Source organism: Rhinopithecus roxellana, chromosome 2 (assembly GCF_007565055.1).
Source record: "Rhinopithecus roxellana isolate Shanxi Qingling chromosome 2, ASM756505v1, whole genome shotgun sequence".
Classification (NCBI taxonomy): Eukaryota; Metazoa; Chordata; class Mammalia; order Primates; family Cercopithecidae; genus Rhinopithecus; species Rhinopithecus roxellana.
In genome coordinates this window covers 181,325,340-181,350,388 of record NC_044550.1, presented here as the reverse complement: position 1 = coordinate 181,350,388, position 25,049 = coordinate 181,325,340, and the positions used below count along the sequence as shown (strand labels likewise).

The 25,049-nt window shown below is 34.9% G+C and overlaps 1 pseudogene; it reads right to left on the bottom strand.

The window, feature by feature from the left end:
- Nucleotides 1-224: 224 nt before the first annotated feature.
- Nucleotides 225-24,464, bottom strand: LOC104664131 (annotated as a pseudogene).
- Nucleotides 24,465-25,049: the final 585 nt, after the last annotated feature.

Below are 25,049 nucleotides of genomic sequence, written 5' to 3'. Positions count from 1 at the left end.
ATATGTAATAAACATGAACATCCTGCACATATACTTCTGAACTTGAAATAAAAGTTGAAAAAAAAATACAATATATAAATATATTTATTTTATATGTTATATGAATGCATAATATATGAATTTATTATATATTATATAAATATATATATAAAAGAAGAGATTTCTTAAAATGCAAAGTATATCTACTCTTTCTGGCCTTCTCAAGGAAACAGACTGAGTTTCTAGTGAATCTCTTTTTATTTTCAGTTTAAAAATATACATAGATTAGCTTTAAGAGTGAATTATTACAGGTTTTCTGAAATTAAAATTGTACATTACTTAATGTTTAACAAAGATTAAAAATTTCAAACAAATCAAGAAGGCACAGGTCTTGTAAAATGTAGTAAAGAATTTAGTCCATACCTTGATACATAGTGGTGGCATTAAATGGCATGATTTTCTGTATCATGCCTGCCTGCCTTAGATCTCAAACAGATCTACTCTCTTTTCTTTCTTTCTTACCTTAACAAACAGTTGATAATCAAGCCACATATTATGACAAAGAGAGTAACAATTGCCATGCAGGCCAGCACATCCATGGAGCAGTACTGCAAGCAGGTGAGGTTGTGGGTAGGTGGCAGCAGGTACTTGGCTCCATTGTGGTGCATGACAAACTCAACCCAGAAGAGTTTTTGGTCCAAGGGCTTCAGAGACTGATCATAATAAATGATTGATAACTACATCACATCCTTTTTACAGCTAATGGAAAATCACATAGACATCAACTTATATAATGAACCAGAAAAGACAAATATGTGAAATTTTTATGTAGATGTTAAAAATGAGTGCCCCATAAAAGTAGATGAAAAATAAAATATTTTATTTCATGGTGGTTATAGAGATTATGGGCTAGAATTTGTTTCATGCATAAGATTTCAAGATGTAAAGAGATAATTTAGAGAGAACAAGTATTTGTAGCCTAAAAATTGAAATCAGATAAGTCCAAAGGGTTAAAAAAAATCATTTGAGGGTACAGAAATTGAATTATCCAGTAAAAAAAAAATTAATGGAACTGGTGTACAAGTTTCAAAATAATATCAAAGTCTAGAGATAGCAGACAAATCTGACGAGGTCAGGTACATGTCAGGGCAAAGCTCATAAGAAGTTGGCACTGACCAAGAGTTGGAATTAACATTACATCAGTGGATTAATGGTTAAAAGTATGAAAGTGGATGGCCTTAGTTTGAATCCTAACCTGATATCTACTGGTCCTTTTTTAAAAGATGTATCCATTCCAATTTTTTTTATTGTTAAATTGAATGAATAAGAATTGTATCTTTCTTGCCTGATTATTATGAGTCATCATGTAATGATTCTTGGAATACTTGGTAGAATTATTCTCATCATAAAGTGATTGTCAGTAAATATTCACTGTCATTACTCTTTTTCTTGTATTGGGATTTTAGAATCTAAGTGGCTTTCAATATTTTACTTTGTGGTGTTGCAGTTCCGTTTGTTTCTAGTGTTGAAATAATTATGGACTAATAGACAAAGAACAAGGATGCATATAAGTATATTGCTTACCAAGTCAAAACCAAGAAGTGCTAAAGCATGGCACTGTAGCAATAGCAATGGAGGTAACTTCTCTCCTTGCTACTTAAAAAAACACGTGGTGGACTGAGTTTTTCAGAAGAGGCCACTAATTCTGATATTTTTTTTTATACAATTGGGTTACATAATACAAAGAACCAATACAATGTGTGTCACACACATTCAATATGTATCAACTAATTAAAAATTGTCATTTTTCAATACCAGAGCTATGTTTATTAAAAATTATTGCTATTACTAATATAATAGTAATAGCATAACTGAAATTAATGTATGTGCTGAAATAATTTTTAAACCACATATTTCTGGTTTCATACATTTTGGCTATTAAACAAAAATATTCCAACTTACCTCTTTCAAGTCAACTATTTTTTGATTTTATAATTCTTCTAAATAAGCAAATCAACCACCACTGTAAAAACAAAGAAATGGCTACATTTATACTAATATCTCCTCTCTTCAATAATTTTTAAAAGGAAAATTTGAAAGCTCTAGTTGTTTACAAATTATCAATGATGGGATCAAAATGTAGTGTGAAAATTTGTAAAATATTGAATATAATGGAAATTAGAGATTGATTATGTCATGCTGATTACTGAAAAGAAATCATCTTAGGAATGCTTTAAAAACAAAAGAAATGTATAACTAATATGAGATCATGAATATGTTTATTTGCTTTATTATGGAAACTTTTATAAATATGTGTTTGTATTCCATAATATCATTTTATATACCTTCAATATACACAAAAAGTATTTAAACATGAACATTTGATGAGTTCTCATGCTGAAAGACAACATAAGTGTGCTGAAAATTAGTCAGTACTGTAATAATATTTATAGTTTTCTGCTTCAATTTTGTCCTCAATCTTCCTTATAATCCTTCTGTTACCATCTTTAGCAATTCCTCTTATTTCACTTTTTGACTATTTTAGAACTTATGCACTATCCTATAACCTCTGAAAAAATGTTTTCACTAAATCAAACAAACAAAAAAACATATTGTGATACAATGATGTATTGATCATGGCCTTTAAGTGTAACAAAAAATATACGTACTCAGCACTGTGTTCATGTTCAGAATCACTGCTACTCCCTTGGCCTTCATGTGAGAAAGTATGGATACATGCTATGAGCTTAAAAAATTTACATTCATGCAGGGTCATTAATGACTGCCTTTAATGCATCGAGGAAATGTGTAATTTGCATTGTTTTTGAGTCCAATCTAACAGCTTCCCCCTTAGCCTTCATGTCAGCAAAGTTGTCAGGTTGATCTGCAATAAAGGAAGGCCTACCATAGGGATTCCATGGTAGATTCTCTCATACATTCTGTTGGATCCATCATGAGTTATAAAAGCTTTAGTTTGTGGATAACCTAAGATTAGATGATTTTTTGAAAAAGTATACATTATAAATCTTAGAACTAAAATGAGCAATGCACAATATGAGTCAATGAAACAGGCAGTGTTCTCTAGATCACAAATTATTATAACAGTAAAAACTGTGTTAAAATCGGTTTCAGATCACAAAGGAAGAAGCACCAAGTCCCCTGGGGCAGTAAGTGAAGGCTACACATTAAGACATGGTATGGGACTTGAGACTTGAAGAATTAATACAAGATTGTCACACGGACAAATAGAGAACACTGTGGATAAAGATAATTGTGTATCAACCATTTCCCATTACCACCCTCCCCCAAAAAAGAAGCAGGATGCATGCTCAGACTTCTTCTCTTAGAGAAATGATGAAGTCACTGAGTATGATAGGGCACAGTATCCAGTGCAGCAGGGAGTGGGGTGGAGGTGGTGCTTGAATAGAGAAAGGACAGGCCACACTCCATCATGAAATGTGTTATCAACACTCCAGGATAAAGACCGGGTATTTACTCCTATAGAAAATGCAGCAGCTTGTAATGAAAGAAAAGCTGTCATTTTTCAGTTGCATTTGCAACATCTATACATTAGGAGAAAGAGTAGGTGTAATGATTGAATTAGGAGACAGACAACCCAGAAAATTGTTGAAAAAAAACTTTGTGAAAGGTAACTACACTTGAAATAAAGATAGTTTGTTTTTGGCCATAAAGAATGTGACCGAGTATAATAAAATATCAACCCCTTTTAGTTTATTATATTTTCCATAGGACTGGAAGATAAATGTAAAGAAGTTAGATTTTATTTTTGACTTTTTAAATGATAAATGGTGAATCATTTATTACATCAACAGTGTGTTTTCTGTTGAACCATTTTCATCTGTGTATGCTGTTACCCAAGTTTTCAATATTTGATCCTCAGAGTCTTACCGGGAAGGTGATTCTGGACTACCCACTATATAGTTGAGTATTGGTACTAAGGTATCTGATTTCCTGTCATCAAATTTCTATAGAACTATGTAGATAAGGGAGTGTACTGATGAGATCACATGGACACATAGAGGGCAACAATACACAGGGCCTTTCAGAGGGTGGAGGGTGAGACAAGGGAGAGGAGCGGAAAAAATCACTAATGGGTACTAGGCTTAATGCCTGTGTGATGAAATAATCTGTCAAACAAACCCCCATGACACAAGTTTACATATATAACAAACTGGAACATGTACCCCTGAACTTAAAAGTTTTAAAAAAGAATGTACCTTGCTCTATGAGTAAAATATAAATTATAACATTTCTGTTAGAATTCTAAAAAGATTGAGATCACCTAGTCAAATGCCTTCCATATGGCTAATAAGGAAATGAGGACAAGTTAAGTAATGATAACTATTAGAACACTGAAGTAAATAGAACAACGATATTATCTTGACTAATCTTTATATTGTCATGTTAAATGCAATCATGATGTTTCACATATAGTGACTTAGAGAATTTTGATAATAAATTAAAAATTTAAATATTTAAGTAAATTTTAGGCAGACATAATTCTAGTGTAAAGAAGAATAAAAAGTTACTAATGGTCTATACCTATGTTACTAATGTATTTACTACATACATATTTGTCTTACAAATTTAATATTAAGCTTTTCATTTATAAAAAAATGAAATGGGAGGGAGTTTACTTACATTCACTCATTCCATAAGTTAGAGTCTGATATCTGATAATTTACTAGAAAAGCAAATCTACGCCATCACCTATGTATGAGAAATAGATTAATCTACTTAGAAAGTACATATAATTTGTTTCTGATTACAAATTATTAAGCACTTCTTCCAAGAAAAAATTTTAAGTGATATTTTTCACATATATCGAGAATATTATGACATTTACTCCCACTGCAAATTATTTACATATAAAAATGCTGATTGGCAGTTTATAAATAATAGGGCTGTTGAAAAACTTAAATTGTGATGATGCTAAATTTTGTTCTGCTGACTGTTAACTCTTTGATGGTACACTCTAAAAGCATTGACAGATTCTGCCTACCTTAAGGGCAGGATTTGATCTCCCTCTTTTCTATTGCATCTTCCTATGAGATATTGGCCAAGTCCAGTCCACCAAGGTAGTTTGTTTTTTCTGTATCTCTAAATCTACGTGGCTAAGTGGGCACCTAGACTCAGGGTTGGTGAGTTTGGGCTTCCTTTCTTCTGAATAGCTCTGTGAACAATGCACTGAATAGACCTATTTTAAAATTTGGTTAAGTAAAGAGGCCCAGATTACATGGAAAGCCTAAACTCCATGATACATTTCAATTTTTTTTTCCAATACCTACTTATTGTTATTGTGCTAGTGAAGTAACCCATAAAGTATAACTCCTTTCTGATGACATTTGTAGTGAGTACAGTGTACTTAGAAATTCTAAAAATAATATGATCGAATGGCAGGGCAGAATTTGGTGACATCTGTTACCTGCCTCCACTATCGTAATAATACCAAAATGCCACACTGGACCTCCTAATTATGAATTTTTTGCTAATCATAATATTAATGGCAAAGTATTATTAATCAACAACTGTCTTTGTGCTATTTTATCATCTATTATGTATATTGTTTTTAAACTGACATCTTTTTGCAGGAATCAGTAGGAGCAGAGAGAGACTTTGGGTTATATACAGGAGGATATCTTTATTGAGTGCACTCAGACTCAGCAGACTTAACATCCAAAGATTGGTCCCGCAACAAAGACAGCACTTGACTTTCATACACACTTTCCAAAAGGGGTGGGCTAACTTGATGCAGGCTTACAGTGGCGTGAAAGTAGGGATACAGAGGCAGAACAATTAATCAAATTGTGACAGTTCATAACTCAAGATTACACATGACCATTGCTATGCAACCTAGATGTCTCCTGTCTAGGTTCTGCTCAAAAGAGCCTTGCACTGGCTTACCTTATAACCTTCACTATGGTGCCCAGACAGCTGTAGTTCAGGCCTGCTCAGGCTTCTTATGACTTTCACTGTACTTTTTAGACAAAACAGAATACTTGAAGTTACTAGTTACAGAATCTATAACTATAACAGAGAACAAGAATCTATAAACTCATACCACAAAACAAAGGAAAATTTGTTTTTCTTCTCTCTCTGTTGAAGGAGTGCTGGGAGAGTCTCCGGACCACATTTTTTGTGTGTGTGTTCTGGCTTTTTAGATAGTATTATCAAGACATTCCCTGGGTCTGGGCTGCACCCGTTGCTGCCTTTGGGACAAGTTAGCCTAATACAGGAAAGCTTATTTCTCCTTTTTAATTTTATTTTTCTTTCCTTCTTTAATTTCCCACCTCATCTTCCCCTTTGATGCCTCCTGTAAATGAAGTTTAATAGAAGGCATCACTATCATTTGGATCTGCATTACAAGTCAGTTCTTCTCTGGTACGGGTTGATACTTAGTTAGAACCGTCAGTTGAGTGGAGGTGGTTCTGTTAATTATGGATTCTATGGTTGATTGGATGCTTCTGATGAGGAGGGGTAAGAGGCAAGGGAGCATTAAGCAACCTTTTAATATAGCCAACACTACCCCTAATGTTTTAAAACCACCAAAGGATGAAAACCAACCTCCTAAGAGGGAATCTGGAGACCATCCGAGTTCCAGATCTGAACTGGGACATGAGCTATCTTCCACATCCTTGCAGTTATTTCTATGATGGCTTTCCTGTTATCATTAATTTCTAGACAGCAATTCATCAGGCTCAACTTTCCACATACTCCTTCTTTCTGGGCTAGGAGGTAGTCTGAAGCCAGTCTATTCTAATAGATGGTGTTCCTTATTTCTGTGGTGTGCTGGGCCAGCAAGTCTAACATATTTGCTGTCTCATTATTAATGATTTCAAGTACTGCCTGCAATCTTACGATGCGATTAAGCTTGTAAATAAGGGTGCAGTACCCCCTGACCTATCTTGTGCCCAGGTACCTATAGTATGTATGGTACAATAAGGCCGGGCGCGGTGGCTCAAGCCTGTAATCCCAGCACTTTGGGAGGCCGAGACGGGCGGATCACGGGGTCAGGAGATCGAGACCATCCTGGCTAACACGGTGAAACCCCGTCTCTACTAAAAAATACAGAAAACTAGCCGGGCGAGGTGGCGGGCGCCTGTAGTCCCAGCCACTCGGGAGGCTGAGGCAGGAGAATGGCGTAAACCCGGGAGGCGGAGCTTGCAGTGAGCTGAGATCCGGCCACTGCACTCCAGCCTGGGCGACAGAGCGAAACTCCGTCTCAAAAAAAAAAAAAAAAAAAAGCCCTCAAATAATACGATATTGACATGGATGTGATAAAAGGGAACACTTTTACACTGCTGGTGGGAATGTAAACTAGTACAACCACTATAGAAAAGAGTATGGCGATTCCTTAAAGAACTAAAAGTAGATCTACATTTTTACCCAGCTATCCTACTACTGGTTACCTATACAGAAAAAAAGAAGTCATTATATGCAAAGACTCGTGCACTCACATCTTCACAGCAGCACAACTCCCAACTGTAAAAATATGGAACAAACCTAAATGTCCAACAACCAATGGGTGGATAAAGAAAATGTGATACACACACATACACACACACACACAGGCATACAACTTGGAATACTACTCAGCTATAAAAAGAACAAAATAATGCCACTAACGGCAACCTGGATGGAGTTGGAGACCATTATTCTAAGTGAAGTAATTCAGGATTAGGTAGTCAAACATTGGATGTTCTCACTTGTAAGTGGGAACTAAGCTATGAAAACGCCAAGACATAAAAGTAATATAATGGACTCTCAGAACTCTGGGAAAGGTCAGAATGGGAAGAGGGATAAAAGATTACACTTTGGGTGCTGTGTACACTGCTTGGGTGATGGATGTGCCAACATTTCAGAAATCATAACTAAATAAGTTATCCATCTAATCAAACACCACCTGTTCCCTAAAATCTATTGAAATAATTTAAAATATGAGAATAAAATCAACCAGATGAATATTTTTAAATGACTAGAAAAAATGGGTACACTGAGGCTCAGGGTGAAAGATTGGCTCAGCAGAAGCATGGGACTGGACCCCAGCTCTCCTGACTTTTAGTCCAGTGTTCTCTCCACCACTCACTCACTCATTTCTACATTTCTAATTTATTTATTTTTGGACAAAGATGTCTTGATTTTGTTGATATCACATGGAAAGCCTGAATTGGCCCATAGAACCAAAGACTTGGTAAAATAGTTCAATATTATTGTAGGAAGCAGGTAGCAGTAGCTATATTTCTAATTACACATACATTCTACTGGGGAAATGAATAAAGCACTAAAATAATAAACATTTCGCCACAAGTTTTGGGAAAAAACTGACACTGAAGCAGTATACACCGTAAAGGCCAAGCAGCACTACTCATCTCAAAATATTAAAAGGAAGAGAGAGTTTTTAAAAATACAATCCAATGGTTTAATAATTCCTTTAACAACAGTTAAAATACGAAAATCTTGCTCAAAATGGAGCCATAGTAATCTGAGTATTTGCAAAGCAGTGCCAATACTGTCGGTGGACTTCTTAATATTCTTGCGTTTAAGTAAAATATGTGAAATGTACTTAAGCTCAGTAAAAGTTTTTCATGTAACCTATGAATGGGAGCAACAAATTTCAATATAAGCGCTACAAGTTTAAATATCAGCTTGTATGACTTTATACTATTTAATAGTTTTGCCAGTATTTTCCCTCTTGATGAAAAGTGTTTCTAACCATTAAACAGGTATTAAATCTCTGAAAAACAAATTTTTATTTGACAAGGTAATTAAGTTTTAAACAGATTTTCTGTCACAGAAAGAAAGGAATCTTGCATCATAATCTTTCTTGTTGGAATAAACTGAAGAAGTCCCATCTCTCTGGTTTCCCAGCTTCAAGCCTCAAATACAGCTAATCTCTTTATCCCTTCTTTCCAGTTCTAGCAAATTTCCAGAAATAAAACATAAAACATTGTATGATGGTAAATGTCACAGTTGCCACACAGGTCAGCAGGAACCCAATCACATCCAAAGAGTGGTACTGGAACCAGGTGAGGTTGTGGTATGCAACCCGAGAGTGCTTGGCTCCTTTATGGTGCCTGACAAATTCAATCCAGAAGACTGCTCAACCTTTACTGGTTGATCATGACCAATTCTTGATAACTTCATAGTGTTCTCTTTATATCTGAAGGATAAACATGGAGATACCAAAATTGAAAGTAAGTTTATTTTCTTGAGCATATCAAGTCCATGTAAGGTTTTTATTTTCATTCATTCATTCATTCATTTATTGAAACAGAGTCTTGCTGTGTTGCTCAGGCTAGAGTGCAGTGGTACAGTCTCGGCTCACTGCAACCTCCACCTCCCGTGGTGTCAAGAGGTTTTTCTGCCTCAGTGTCCAGAGTAGCCGGGATTACAGGGACAAGACACCATGCCTGGCTACTTTTTGGATTTTTAGTAGAGACAAACAGGGTTTTTCCATGTTGGCCAGGCTGGTCTCGAACTCCTGACCTCAGGTGATCCACCCGCCTCGGCCTCCCAAAGCGCTGGGATTACAGGCATGGGCCACTGCGCCCAGCATATGAAAGGTTTTTAAAGTGCTAAATGATTCAAAGTAAATGGCATATAATTGACATAGAATTTGTGCAATTTAGTTTCAGTCATCATAGAGACTTTGGCTTTTACATTGGAATTTTATCACTGACAAATTTTTTAAAGTAAAATGGAAAGTCAGGAAAGTTAATTTCTTACAGGCAAAACAAATATAAGTCATTTTATTATTATTTTTTAGTTTGTTAATTTTTAGTTTTTGTGGATATTTACCCGGTGTATATATTTATGGGTTGCATGAGATGTTTTGATACAGGCGGCAATGTGAAATGATCACATCATGGAGAATAAGGTATCCTTCCCTTAAACATTTATCCTTTGTGCTGTGAACAATCCAATTATACTCTTTTAGTTCTCACACAGGCCTATGAGAACATGGGCAACATCATGAGCAACTTTAAGTGCTTTAGGAAAGATAGTGAAAATACAATTTGAGAATTATCATGTTTAAGTTCCAAAAAGGAATTGTGTCAGGCTGAGTGAAATGCCTCATAGCTAGTCACTCTGCTTCTATACTACCTTTTGTCTCCTACTGTTTCTTACTCAGTAGCCAAAATGATATTTTTGAAATAAAAGTAAGATTTTGCCACTCCCCTAATTAAGATTTTTGCCTGAAATCTCATCATATTAAGAATAAAATCCAACTCTGTTATTTGGCCTACAGGACCCTGCAATGTCAAACACTGGCAAGTTCTTCTCCTAACAATTTTTCCATACACACTAGGTCTTCTAGAGACATTGACCTTCTGTTTTTCTTTAGGGTGCCAAAAGTGTTCTCACCATAGCATCTTTACACATTTTGCCCCCCTCTCATACTCCTGGAACATTCTTTCTTGCAACAACCCAAGGCATGCTTCTATCTCTTTTTGAGGCTTCCCTCTAAGTGTTACCTCTAAGAGAGGCTTTTCTTGGTCACACTATGATGGAACCTCTAGGATTTTCTCTGTTTTTTAATGTTTATTTTGATATTTGATTCCTATAATTTTAAGCACATTATATATCTTATAAAATAAACCTTTACATATTAAAGCCAAAAGATAAATATACATACACTAAGTGAATAGGTCAAAAGTGTAAGATCATCTTGAACATTATCTTGAAGAGAAGATACCAATTTACCTACTCTTCAGATCATGGTGTAAGATGTCACAACCTGCCTAGAATAACTCTCTTGTCCTGAACCATTTAGTCACCACTTTTGTCCTCCAGTTAAATACTAGCCTGACTTCAAATATCATACATTAGTTTTCTTTGTTCATGTAACTGAATTATACAACATATACTCATTAGAGTCTATTTTTTAAACCTTTTGTGTAGCAGTTGTTGGTAAATACCATTGCTGTGTAGTATTTTGTTGATGGCTAAACCACAGATTGTGTCATCATTTTATGAGCAATAGACATTTGGGTTACTAACGATTTTTGGACAATATTAATAATTCTGTCATACACATTCTTGTATATGAAATGCAAGAGTTCTTTGCCCCCACTCACAAGATGTGCGACAGCTGTGTGGCTCATCTGTTCAGTTGCCATGAACGTTCAAGCCCCTTACGGGAGAGGGAGCACACAGACAGGCAAGTGCAGGAGCCTGGGTGAGTGCCCCTGGGCTGTGGCGCCACGGCAGCATACAGGGGTGGGTGTCTGCAACTCCTGAAGCCCAAATAGGTATGTGTTAGTGTACTCTTTTAGCCTTGCCATGTACTGATGGCTTAAGTGTTAACCAGTTCAGTGTCCTGTTAGTACTCAGGTCCTTGTCCAGCATCCAGGAAGAATCAGGTTGCACATGGACTTGGAGGACAAATGCAGGGGTTTTACCGAATGGTGGAGGTGGCTCTCAGTGGGATGAATGGGGAGCTGGAATGGTGATGGAGTGGGAAGATGATCTTCCTTTGGAGTTTGGTCATCCAACATCCAATTTCCTCTCCTCTCCAACCGTCTTCAGCTGAACTACTCTCGGCATTCAGAAATTTCTTCTCTTCTCCTGATGCACCATTCTGCCACTCTTCTGCTCTTCTGTTCGTGATGGGGGGTTGGGATTTATATGGGTACAGAATAGGGGTGTATGGTGGGCCAAACGGCAACTTTAGGCCTCAAAAACAGAACGTCTCTTCTCATTTAGGGCCAAGAGTTTTCAGGCTTGAGGGTGGGACCTCTGCAGGGGAATCAACTACTTCTACCCAGTATTTTCCTGTTTCCTGTGTGGAGGAATTGGAACCCTCTTGCATTGTTGGTGGTAATGACAAATGGAACAAGTACTTTGGAAAACAGTTTAGTAGTTCTTCATAAACAGACTTCCCGCATGAGCCAGAAATTCCACTTATAGTATCAATCCCAAAGAAAAACATGTTTATGTCAAAACTTGTGTAGCAATGTTCCTAGAAGCCACAATTGGAAACAATCAGAAGACCAATAAACTGATAAGTGAACAAAGATTTTATGGCATATGCATACTACAAAATATCATACTGCTGTAAGAAGAAATGAAAATACATACTACAACGTGAATGAATCTAAAAACTATTAAAAAAAAAAAACCAAAAAATTATGCTCAGTGAAAGAAGCTACTTATACAACACCCTAAATTGTATGATTCCAGATGGATTCATGACTTGTAAGCATTCTAAATATATTGGGATTTTACACCTTAAATTGGTGGCTTTTAAGTCATGGAAATTACATGTAATTACCAAGCCTGTTACAATAATGGAAACAATAAAAATGAATTTTTCATCAAGAAAATAGTTATGTTTTTAGAGATTTTAGATATTTAATTAAAATGTTTTATCATATTTCTTTTAGTTTATCCTTCCTTTCTACTGTGGATTGATCATATGATTTTTTAAAAAACTGTCTTTTTAGGAAAAGAAGAAGTCAAATTGTCCCTGTTTGCAGATGACATGATTATATATTTAGAAAACCCCATCATCTCAGCCCAAAATCTCCTTAAGCTGATAAGCAACTTCAGCAAAGTCTCAGGATATAAAATCAATGTGCAAAAATCACAAGCATTCTTATACACCAGTAACAGACAAGCAGAGAGCCAAGTCAGGAATGAACTTCCATTCACAATTGCTTCAAAGAGAATACAATACCTAGGAATCCAGCTTACAAGGGATATAAAGGACCTCTTCAAGGAGAACAACAAACAACTGCTCAGTGAAATAAAAGAGGACAGAAACAAATAGAAGAACATACCATGCTCATGGATAGGAAGAATCGATATTGTGAAAATGGCCATAGTGCCTAAGGTAATTTATAGATTCAATGCCATCCCCACTACGCTACCAATGACTTTCTTCACAGAATCAGAAAAAAAAACTGCTTTAAAGTTCATATGGAACCAAAAAAGAGCCCTCATTGCCAAGACAATCCTAAGCCAAAAGAACAAAGCTGGAGGCATCACGATACCTGACTTCAAACTATACTGCAAGGCTGCAGAAACCAAACCAGCATGGTACTGGTCCCAAAACAGATATATAGACCAATGGAACAGAACAGAGCCCTCAGAAATAGTACCACACGTCTATAGCCATCTGGTCTTTGACAAACCTGACAAAAACGAAAAATGGGGACAGGATTCCCTATTTAACAAATGGTGCTGGGAAAATTGGCTAGCCATAAGTAGAAAGCTGAAACTGGATCCTTTCCTTACTCTTTATATGAAAATTAATTCAAGATGGATTAGAGACTTAAATGTTATACCTAAAACCATAAAAACTCTAGAAGAAAACTTAGGTAATACCATTGAGGACATAGGCATGGCAAGGACTTCATGTCTAAAACACCAAAAGCAAAGACAACAAAAGCCAAAATTGACAAATGGGATCTAATTAAACTAAAGAGCTTCTGCACAGCAAAAGAAACTACCATCAGAGTGAACAGGCAACCTACAGAATGGGAGAAAATTTTTGCAACCTACTCATCTGACAAAGGGTTAATATCCAGAACCTACAAAGAACTCAAACAAATTTACAAGAAAAAAACAACCCATTCAAAAAATGGGCAAAGGATATGAACAGACACTTCTCAAAAGAAGACATTTATGCAGCCAACAGACACATGAAAAAATGCTCATCATCACTCGCCATCAGAGAAATGCAAATCAAAACCACAATGAGATACCATCTCACACTAGTTAGAATGGCAATCATTAAAAATTCAGGAAACAATAGATGCTTGAGAGGATGTGGAGAAATAGGAACACTTTTACACTGTTGGTGGGATTGTAAACTAGTTCAACCATTATGGAAAACAGTATGGCAATTCCTCAAGGATCTACAACTAGAAATACCATTTGATCCAGCTATCACATTACTGGGTATATGCCCAAAGGATTATAAATCATGCTGCTATAAAGACACATGCACACGTATGTTTATTGCAGCAGTATTCACAATAGCAAAGACTTGGAATCAACTCAAATGTCCATCAGTGACAAACTGGATTAAGAAAATGTGGCACATATACACCATTGAATACTATGCAGACATAAAAAAGGATGATTTTGCATCCTTTGTAGGGACATGGATGCAGCTGGAAACCATCATTCTCAGCAAACTATCTCAAGAACAGAAAACCAAACACCACATGTTCTCACTCATAGGTGGGAATTGAAGAATGAGATCACTTGGACACAGGAAGGGGAACATCACACACTGGGGTCTATTGTGGGGAGGGGGAGGGGGAGGGGGTACGGGGGAGGCATAGCATTAGGAGATATACCTAATGAAAATACCAAGTTAATGGGTGCAGCACACCAACATGGCACATGTATACATATGTAACAAACCAGCACGTTGTGCACATGTACCCTAGAACTTAAAGTATAAAAAAGAAAAAGAATAAATAAAACATAACGTGTCTTTTTTATATTAGCTATATTACTTTAAAATTATTTTTGTGTTGAACATTTTTTCACTATTGGATACCCATTACATGTCTGGAGTTCAAAACACAATTTTTAAATAACTGCTCTAAAATAAAAGAAGATTTCAGATTGGTTATATTATGTAAATTCTTTCAAAATTAGTCTCTTAAAAAAAGGATGAAACTCATACTTACTATTGAAGATGGATTAGAGATGGTCTATTCCCATCAAATCTCCAAAGAACCTGTTACAGTAAAGAAAATATCTTATTCCATGAGTAGAACTCCAAAGTTATAGAATGTTAGAACTCTAAATATATTAAGAATGAGCTCAGGGGATGTTAGGTAATAAAACTACTCAAAGACTGATGTAAATAGAATGCCAACATTTCATTTTCTTAACTTCTGTAATTAGTTAAGTGTGTAAGGAAATCAGAATTTTTCAAACAATAGCTTGGAAAAAATGAGATTATAAATGAAAAGTTCAAGTGTTAAAAAAATTGTTAGGCTTTTCAAAGGAAGACCCATGTATGGCCAACCATCATATGAAAAAAGCTTAACATCATTGCTCATTGGAGAAATGCAAATCAAAATCACAATAGATACTATTTTGCACCAGTCATAACGGCTATTATAAACTCAAAAGGTAGTACATGCTAGTGAGATTGTGTAGAAAAAGGAACGCTTATACTCAGTGAGAGTGTAAGTTGGTTCAACCATTGTGGAAGACAGTGTGGCACTTCCTCAAAAACCTAGAGGCTAAAATACAATTCAACTCACCAATCTCATTAGTGGGCATATAAGCAAAGGATGAAGAATGATTCCCTTATAAAGGCACATACACATGTTTATTAATAGCAGTAGTATTCACAATAGTAAAGATATGGAACCAACCTTAATGTCCATCAATGATTGACTGAATAAAGAAAATGGAATGGAGTACATATACATCATTGTACATAATATACAATATTATGCAGCCATAAAAAAACAAGACTTTGTATTTTACAGGGACATATATGGAGCTGGAGGCTGTTATCTTTAGCAAACTAGCATAGAAACAGAAATCCAAATATCGCATGTTCTCACTATTAAGTGGAAGCTAAAAGATGAGAACACAAGGAAACACAGCAGGGAACAACATACACTGGGGTGCATTGGAGGGTGGAGGGCAGAAGGAGAGAGAAGATCGGGTAAAATAACTAATGGGTTCTGGTCATAATGCCTGGATGATTAAACAGTCTGTAAAACAAATCCCCATGACACAGATTTATCTATGTAAGAAACCTGCTCCTGTAGGCCTGAACTTAAAATGAAAGTTAAAAAATAAAATAAATTTAATTTTAAACACGTAAAAATTCTAAAAAATTATATGCATAAAAAAATTAAAATAGTCATTATAATTCTAGTGAGAATAAGCAGTAACAATTTAGTAATGACCTATATGTTTATTTTGTTTTATGTATTTTATACTAATTTTCATCTTCCACATTGAATATTAATGTATTCATTTTTTAAGTGACATAGGAAGTATTTAATGTAATTCTGCTTGTCTATAAGTTATTATATTAGAGTTTTGTGTTCTTTGATTGACACAAAAGCAAGTTGATAAAATAAGCTAATTGTAAGAAATAATGCTACAAAGGGAGTATGTATAACTTCTTTCAAATTGCAAATTATCAAGCACTACTTCAAGGAGAAATTTCAAGGGACAATTTCTGAGACAAATTCAGAGTATTATCAGTATTGCTAATTTTGGTTGCTTTTTTCAGCATTGAAATGAGGATGCTTTTGGTGTCATAAATAAAGATAGAGCTGCTGAATAAATTCAAATTGTATTTTTCTGAATTTCGTCAACTGATTGTTAACACTTAGACAATGTGTTACAAAGTTTGACAACAGTGATTTATATGTTCTACTATAGCCAAGACATTTTTATGTTTAAGTGACTAATTATGGAACTCCCAAGCAATTCTCATAAACTGAACAATTTACATGTTTAACTTTTACTTGTTATATCAATATTAAAATAACTGAGTTTTCAGCCAAAGAAGTTAGTATAGGTCATTACAAGAAGACTATATCAGATTGGGAACTAAAAAGTAATTGACAAATACAGAAATGTCACTATTTTATTCTATACAGAAGAAAATATGTTTCCTACTATGTTCTATGGAGGGAGCATCTGAACCTATTCCTCCACCTGGCTTCCTTCTGTTTGACTACTTCTTATATTTCCTTCTGCTGCCTCCATTGGGAGGAGTTGTTAATCTGATAGTGTTGAGTCTTTGTGGGACCACATTTTTTATACAGCAACAGGATCCACTTTCAGGTCAGGATCTATCTCCATCCTTTCTCTTTCATCTCCCTGCTTCAGACATTGGCTGGGCCCAGTCCAGCAAGGGAGGCTGCTTTTACCCTATCTCTAAATCTACCTGGCGGTGGGAACTTGGACTAAGTCTGTCAGCTTAGGCCGTTCTTTCTCTAAATAGTACCCTGAACATCACTCAGATAGGCCTATTCCAAAATGTAGAGGCTGTATATGAGGCTGGATTACATGGCAAGCTTAAACTGCATGATGCGTATTAGACATTTTGAAATACCTGCTATTGTTATTGTGCTAGTGAAGTTACCCATTAAAATGTAACTTCTTCTGATAACATCTGTAGTGTGTACAATGCCCTCAGAAATCCTTAAACATAAGGATCAAATGACAGGGAAAGAATTTAGTGATATCTCTTACGTGATCCCAATATCATGATAATATTAAAACTTTACCTACACCTCTTAATATATTTATTCCTGATCACAATATTAGTGCCAAATTTATTATCCATGAGTATACCTTTTGTACTATTTTAGCCTCTTCCATGTATATTTCTGATTTTGAATTACTATCTGATAATTAGTGCGTTCCCAAGAGCTACATTTCCAGGCAGGAAATTTCTATAACTGAATTATTTATAGACTTTCACAGCCTCTTTTAGTAGTTTTCAATACCAGTAAGGAATTTTATCTATCCTTCTGTGGGATCTTGGCAAGGGCTGAGGCGATTACATTGGCCCTATCTTCTGTCACGTTAAAGACCATTGACCCCAGAGAAAACACCACAACACCATTTTCTCCAGAGCTCTGGATAAACTCTTCCATTTCCTGTGACAAAGAATTTTTTCCATCACAAAGGGGTAACAACATAGCAGGCACTACTGAAATAATTGGTACAAATTACTAAAGAGAGAAAATTAAGTATTATCAGGAATGATTGACAGAAATTATGTATTTTAACTGACTCAATCACTCAGTTTCTTATCAAGAAGATTTATAATATGAGACAGCTGGCTTCTACTAAGGGTATTGATGTAAATATGTGTGTGTGCATGTTTGTGTGTGTGTGTGCATGTATGGGAGAAATGAAATGGAGCTATTTCATAGTAGTCAGAGAGATAATGTTAGAAAATATTATACCCAGACTCTTTACTTATAATACTAGAGTTACTAATATAAGTTCTTGGAAAGTGGCACTACTTGGCTTTAATTCTATATAGTCATTCTGCTAAATCACATATCTTTATTTCAGGCAGGTTTTCTATAGAATTGTTTTGGTTTAAAGCCATCAATGTTTTGCTTCCCTAACTGTTAGCCCCGAGGAAAAGTTACTCACATTTTGGATGATTTTATGTCTACATGTATCTTCTTCTATAATCCTTTACACTTCACTTAAATTTTGTCAGAGGTTTCCAGTCTTTTTTCAACAAAGAAAAAAAGTAACTGTAAAAGGTGGTGAAGAATCACCGACATTCTGGAGTCTGGTTGTGGTCTGGAATTTCTATGAATTAGTCCTGAGAGTCTCATTTGTAATACAGAATTGTACAGTATATAGTTAGATGGTTGAATGATCATATTTTTCAGGTTATTGTTTGGGTGGAAGAACTTTTTCCCGAAATCACACTGTTAAATTGATGTGCTATTTATAACTGCATGTGAGGAACTCCCATCATCTCTTTGCTGTGTCTTGGAGGCAGCAGCACTTGTACCATAATGGGAGAGGCCACCAGGGCTTTCCGCAGGGGAGATCTGTCACCCTCATGAGTAGCTCACTCACACTACACTTTCTAGTGAAGATGTGCTTGGCTAAAATTGATTGATATTTATTCTGATTTGCTTTCTCCAATCTATGCCAATATTTACATTTATAAATTTTTCAGATTTAATCATTAGGGTAAAACTTTTTTAAACTGTTGTTTATAAAACAAAGAAAAAAAATCCAAATATTGACTGTGAAGACCATATATTGCTGTATATTTTTTCAAATATGATTTTTAATCTTAAGACATCAATGTTCATGTGAGAGTCATTGTACTACTATTCCAGATGACACATGGGGCATCTAGGCATTTTGTGTGATTGCAGTTACCTGTTGCCACATTTAATGTCATGCGTGTTCAGTGTTTACTCTCACTGGCTTGATGCCCGGAGCCTTCTTCATCCACCAGTGTGGAAGTAATCTAACCTCTGTTTACTGATTCATCACCGATGTGGAACTGGTTGTTTCCCACTCTGTGACAACTTCATAAAAATAACACAAAATCAATGTAATTAATTTAATAAAAGTATGAAAAGTTTAAAAAAGAAAAGGAAATATTTCTAAAATTTCTCTCTAGAGATATTACCAATGTAAAATATGTATGTTCTCATCATGGCTTTTATTCTATTTACACATGTACACACATACCATTTATTTAGAAAGTTTTAACCTTATTGTGTATACATTTTCCTCCTGCAAAAAGCTTGTCATCTTGTTATATTTACCATTTTCTACCTCCCTTTACTTGCATTTTGGCTCACAGTGTAATTGAATATTTGATTGATAAAATTATTGTAAGGCCATAGTATGCATATAGTATAAGTGTTTAATCATTCCTTCATTTAAGATGTTGGATTACTTCCAATGCTAATTTTATGAATATTTTCCATAAATATTAAATATTCACATCTTGACTTATTTTATCTCAGTATAATTACATGAGACTATATTATGAAACCAATGGTTACGTGCATTTTTAAATCACTAGAAACATTTTGCCAAGTGTCTTTTTCTCTTAAAATATACACATATATTCTGAGAATGTAATATTTAATTGAAAAGAAAACAACTTTGATTAACAATTATTCCACATAATAAACAATTAGAGAAACAATTTTACAACCATTGATTTGCATTCAAATCTTTCTGCAAGTTAATAACAACAGCTACTATTAGTAATTATCACTATTTACTACAGGTCATCCTTTTCCTTGTCTTTCTACACCTCCTCCTGTCTTCCGCCTCCTATTGGCACTATCACTTTCCCTTAATATAAATAGGGAAATCTTTCAATACTAGGGTAGGGTGGCACACAATTTTCATTAGTCTTACCTCAGCTTTTGTCTCTTTCAAAAGTTATAAAGCACATACAATTTGCATTCAACATAGATATTGTATTTAAACCATGGAATAAATTCTCAGTTTTATGTAGACAAAAATCTTAAGAGATTACTTAGTAATGTATTAAAGAATGCTTACTTTCTACATATGTCTTAAAAGTATGATTTCAATTTAAAATATATGAGGGTCTTGTATTCCTTTATAAAGAATATCATCTTCTAAGTAGGATTCTTTCATTATTGTAAGCTAAGTTTACTACTATACAGATACGAGTGATAGAAATTATTTGTTATTTATAATACATGCATCGTTCATTTTCTTCATGCTTTTCTGTAGGGAACTTTGGTGTCTAGACACAAGTTCCACCAGGAAACTGTACTGAGTTGCTCATCATAAGACTGAAAACACCTTCTCTAATAGGGCAAGTTTCTGTTCTAAAATGTAAAACTCTGGTGTCTCAGCATAGAATGAGTTACATTCTTGAGTAAAATCAAGTGAACACTGGGTTTGGCTGCAAATATTATTAGGGTACACATTTATATCACTGAGTTATTCTTTTAAGTTAGAATACTTAAGATCTGCATAACTTACAGTAGAATTTTAGAATTGCTTCCATTTATTATTATTATTATACTTTAAATTCTAGGGCATATGTGCAACTTGCCATCTTACTGGCAAAGCTGGTATGTCTAATTTTATTCAAGTCTACAATATATCTGTCATCCACGACTCTTCAAGAGAATGTAATCTTGATGTGCTGAACAATCTGGTTCTGTTAAATGAAGAATGATATCTCAAGTGACTTGCACATGTTGGGTAATTAGTAGTGTTAGTAATCATAACGAAATAACCATAATTGCAAAATTAATATTTCTGAATCACTGAATATAAAACAGAGAAATTATAAATGTTTTGTCTGTATTAACTTTTTTTCCACAAAACACAATATGAAGTGGGTACTATTACAGTAAATGAGTAAATGTAGGCATAATTATTTATATCAACATTCTAGTTCACTTTTCCATCATCTGCTACCAGATTCCATGCAAAATTTCCCAAATGATCTGCTCTTTCTTTCTTTGTTTCTTTTTTGAAAATAGCCTTATCATATGTCTTCATTTCCTAACTCTTTTTAGTAGTTCTCAAAGGTGCTTAATAAATAAGTTAATTCCTAATAAGTATCTGGCTCTAACTTTCCTCTCAGCATCATCTGATTCTCATTCAGCCTTTCCCAGAAAACTCAACTTAGAGTCTTGAGAACTTTCTTCAATACTTTACCTTCTTTTCTTTTTTGTGTTTTCCTGTCCCCTCATTATTTCACCAATTTCTGCACATTGTTCAGCTCTCAGCTTCATTATCAGTGAGTCCAGGATACTTTCTATTATCTCCACGGATGCTATCTTGGCATTGGGTTTTGCCTTGAGATAAAAACTTTTGCATACTTTTTATTACTTGCATATATTCTGTCTTTTGAAATAGAATGTAATGTGTGTGGGAACAGAAACTGTGTCTATTTGTTTTTCTCTTGCCTGTGGTTTGTTTTTATAAACATTCTTTTAATGAATGACCAACACCTTCTTATGTGTTGCATAATCAAGGCTTAAATTTAACCAACCCTATTTTCAAAGTCTTCTTAGTATCCCTCTCTCTCTATAATAATGATGAAACTCACATACTTGTGATGGTATCAACAAGTCAACATGTACACGAGTTCCTGATTGGTATCTGCTTTACCCTGCCCACTGCCCATCTTTCTTTCTGTGTAAGTCAAACACTCTGCATGAAGACTGTAGAATTATTCCTATTAAAATTTCAAAGCCAACAAAACAAAACCAACAAAATTATCTTTACTGTAGGTAGGGATTTGGCAGGTGTACAGTGCAGTCCTCCAACAAAATCAACATTTGGTAAGAGTAGATGAGGAAATTGAAAATCCCAGGAGATCTTATTAAGCCATATGTCAGCTTTTCCCATTATCTCAGATAAGGTAGTGGGTCTTCCTGAGAAGAAAAAGGAAAGAAAAGATGGATGACAAAAGATAATTACATTAGGTAATTTTCTGAAAGGGATTAGAATAATGTAGACAAAAATGTAGGCAAAGTGTCTGTACTTTGAAATACATAAACATGTATTCAAATATAGGCATAATTTAATTTTTATGAAGTGTATATTTTGTCCATGTGTATATATAAGAAAAGTAAAGTAATAAGAGAATTCTGAGGGTAAACTACATCATCGCCAATGTCACATCAGAATACTTACAATCATAAACCGTTATTAAAATAATCTATAGAGAAGTAAACATTCATTTCTTTACCCTTTAAAGCTTCAATAGTAGCATATGAACCTTTAAACAACTCTTTGAGCTCCATGATCAACAAATTCTGCTGTACTCATCAAAATAATTTTCTAAGAAATCGTCTAATTTCCACAGTTCATTAAGCTAACCCCTTTATCTTTGGTTATTCAAGTGAACTGTGGGCTATTTTGAGAGTGTGGCTGAAATCCTTGTACCCACTACTGCTTTTGATTCATGCTACGCTATTAATCATATTAGCTTTTAAGTAAATATATTTGCAAATTACAGATAGAAAATTTTGAGAAATTATCAAATAGATATTTGTACCCAACCTTAATATGGCTCATATTTTGTAATACGCAGACATAATTTCAAAAAAATCTATATAGATATAACAATATTCAGACTTCAACAAGATGATTGATCTTAAAATAAATAATTTCCAATCTTTTAGTGAAGGAACGTAGAGACATTAGAAACAACAAATCACCCTTAGTGGTTTTTTCATTTGAGATAGAGGCACTATTTCTCTCAACTGTGAAGGAAACGTTCCGGTGACATGGGGACATATTTTAATTTCAGAATAAGGAAACTGAGGTATACAAGGAAAAACAATTTCTGCAATGTTACATAGATAGTTGTAGAAAATTGAGTAACTACTCAATCTACATGTATGCATTCAGTAAGATGTTTGTGGATGGGTCTTTTTTTAAAATGAAGAAAATTAATAGTACAACAGATGTGTGATTGTTTAAAGACATATTAGGTGCACTAATTTACAGGTTTATGACTTCCAAGAATGAACTGTGTGAACAATGGCCACAGGGTTTTAACTGACTTTATAATTTACACTTTTCTATATTTGTGCAATTGATAGATCATCTTGTGTTTTCATTTCATAAATTCACTTAACCAAAAAAACTCCACTACCAGCCGGGTGTGGTGGCTCATGCCTATAATCCCAGCACTTTGGGAGGCCGAGGCTGGCATATCACTTGAGGTCAGGAGTTTGAGAACAGCCTGGCCAACATGGTAAAACACTGTATCTACTAAAAATACAAAAAATTAGCCAAGCATGCTGAAATGTGCCTGTAATTCCAGCAGTGAGCTGAGATCGCACCACTGCACTCCAGCCTAGAAGATAGAGAAAGACTCCACTAAAAACAAACAAACAAACAAAACAAAAGGAATTTAAAAAACCGAGTACCCTGACTATTGCTTTATATAAGCTCAGCTTTAACAGCACAGGAAAGTTAGATCTCCGTTACCAGTTGAAAAAATTACTTACCTAGAACTTCACTGGAAAACTGATCCCACTTCTTTATACATTTGGAATCAAAATTGAAAATAAACCGCATAGATCATATTTTTTTTACCCTCTCCATGAAAGTCATTTGATCATTTAATTCTGACATAACAACAGGTATGTAGGAAGATAGAAATAGAAATCCTCCACTATGCCTTTCAAGTATGTAGCCAGTAGAGAAGGGGAGACTGTACACAAAGGGTATGTTAAATAGCTCAACCAGCAGCTCCCTACAGGGAACAGTAGCATCTGCAAGAACAGCATCAAATTTTGACTCTTGAAGTTTCTTCATAAGTTTCTTATTTGAAACTCTATCCTTACAGAACTTTCTGATTATGTCACGAAATGTACACATGATTTCTTGTACTTGAGAAAAATATGACCAAAATGTGTCTTTTAGAAGATCTCACCATGATGATATTCTCAAAGTCAGTTTTAGTTAAAGATGCAGGATAAACTTCAAGTTTAAGAGTAGATGGCCTGTTGGGATAAAAAAAAAAAAAAAATGAAAGCTGAAGATGCCAATACAGTCACCTCATGACCCCTCTGGATAAGCTCATCCAGGATTGTCTTTATATTCATCCAATGACTGAAATCTGTGGACCACACCAGTACATTTCCACAACTCCCAGAGCTAATGTAACAGGTCAGCTGTATCAGCAAAAAAAACTGAAGTATACTTCATACACTTCCTGATGCAATGCAATGCTTTTTCGCATTTGCTGTTTCTTTCCGTCATTTCTTATGGTTATATCCACGGATAAATCACTTTTTCCCATTTGTTGTTTCTGTCTGTCATTTCTTATGGTTATACACATGAATAAATCAATCACAAAGTTCAAATGTAACTTTTACACTTCAAAGTAAATATATTATCATTAGATTAACAGTCTGAGCATGTATGTGGCAAGAAGATAAACGAAGGTAGATGACCTGTTTACCCAAGTGTGTTAATGTTCCTTTTATGTTTATAAGTGCCATCGTTGAGCTAATATCAATGTTCTTGTATGGACACATCACTTGTCTTATGTAATTTATTTTAGAAGAGTTTCCAGAAATGTAACCATGAGAGGTTCATGTTTCTGCATTTTATTTGACACAGAACTAAAGATAAAATAATGAAACATGGTTCAGATGCTTTTTATATACTTTGTTTACATATAATTTATATACAGCACCTTCAGCTGAGGCGTGGTGTGCAGAGTGGGCTGCCATTTTTGCTGTTTGGGCAACTTAGCTGTTCTGCCCTTCAAGCTTTGGAGAGTCCAAATGTACTGGTGGTGGAAGGAATCCACCAGTTGCTGCACATCTGCTCTACAAAAACATTGCCAGATTGCTTCTTTTAGTAGCTACCAGATTTTGTTCCTCTTCACTGGGTGGGACTTCCCAACAGGGGACTCCAGCCACTCCCATCAGTGTTCTTGGGTCTACAGAGATTTGAAAACTTCCTATAGCAGAGCTCCCAGAAAGAGGTATGGGCCGGCATCTTTGCTGTTTGATTGACTTATCAATTCCAGTCTGTAAGCTTGGAAGAGCCCAAGCTGACTGGGGTGAAAATGATACACC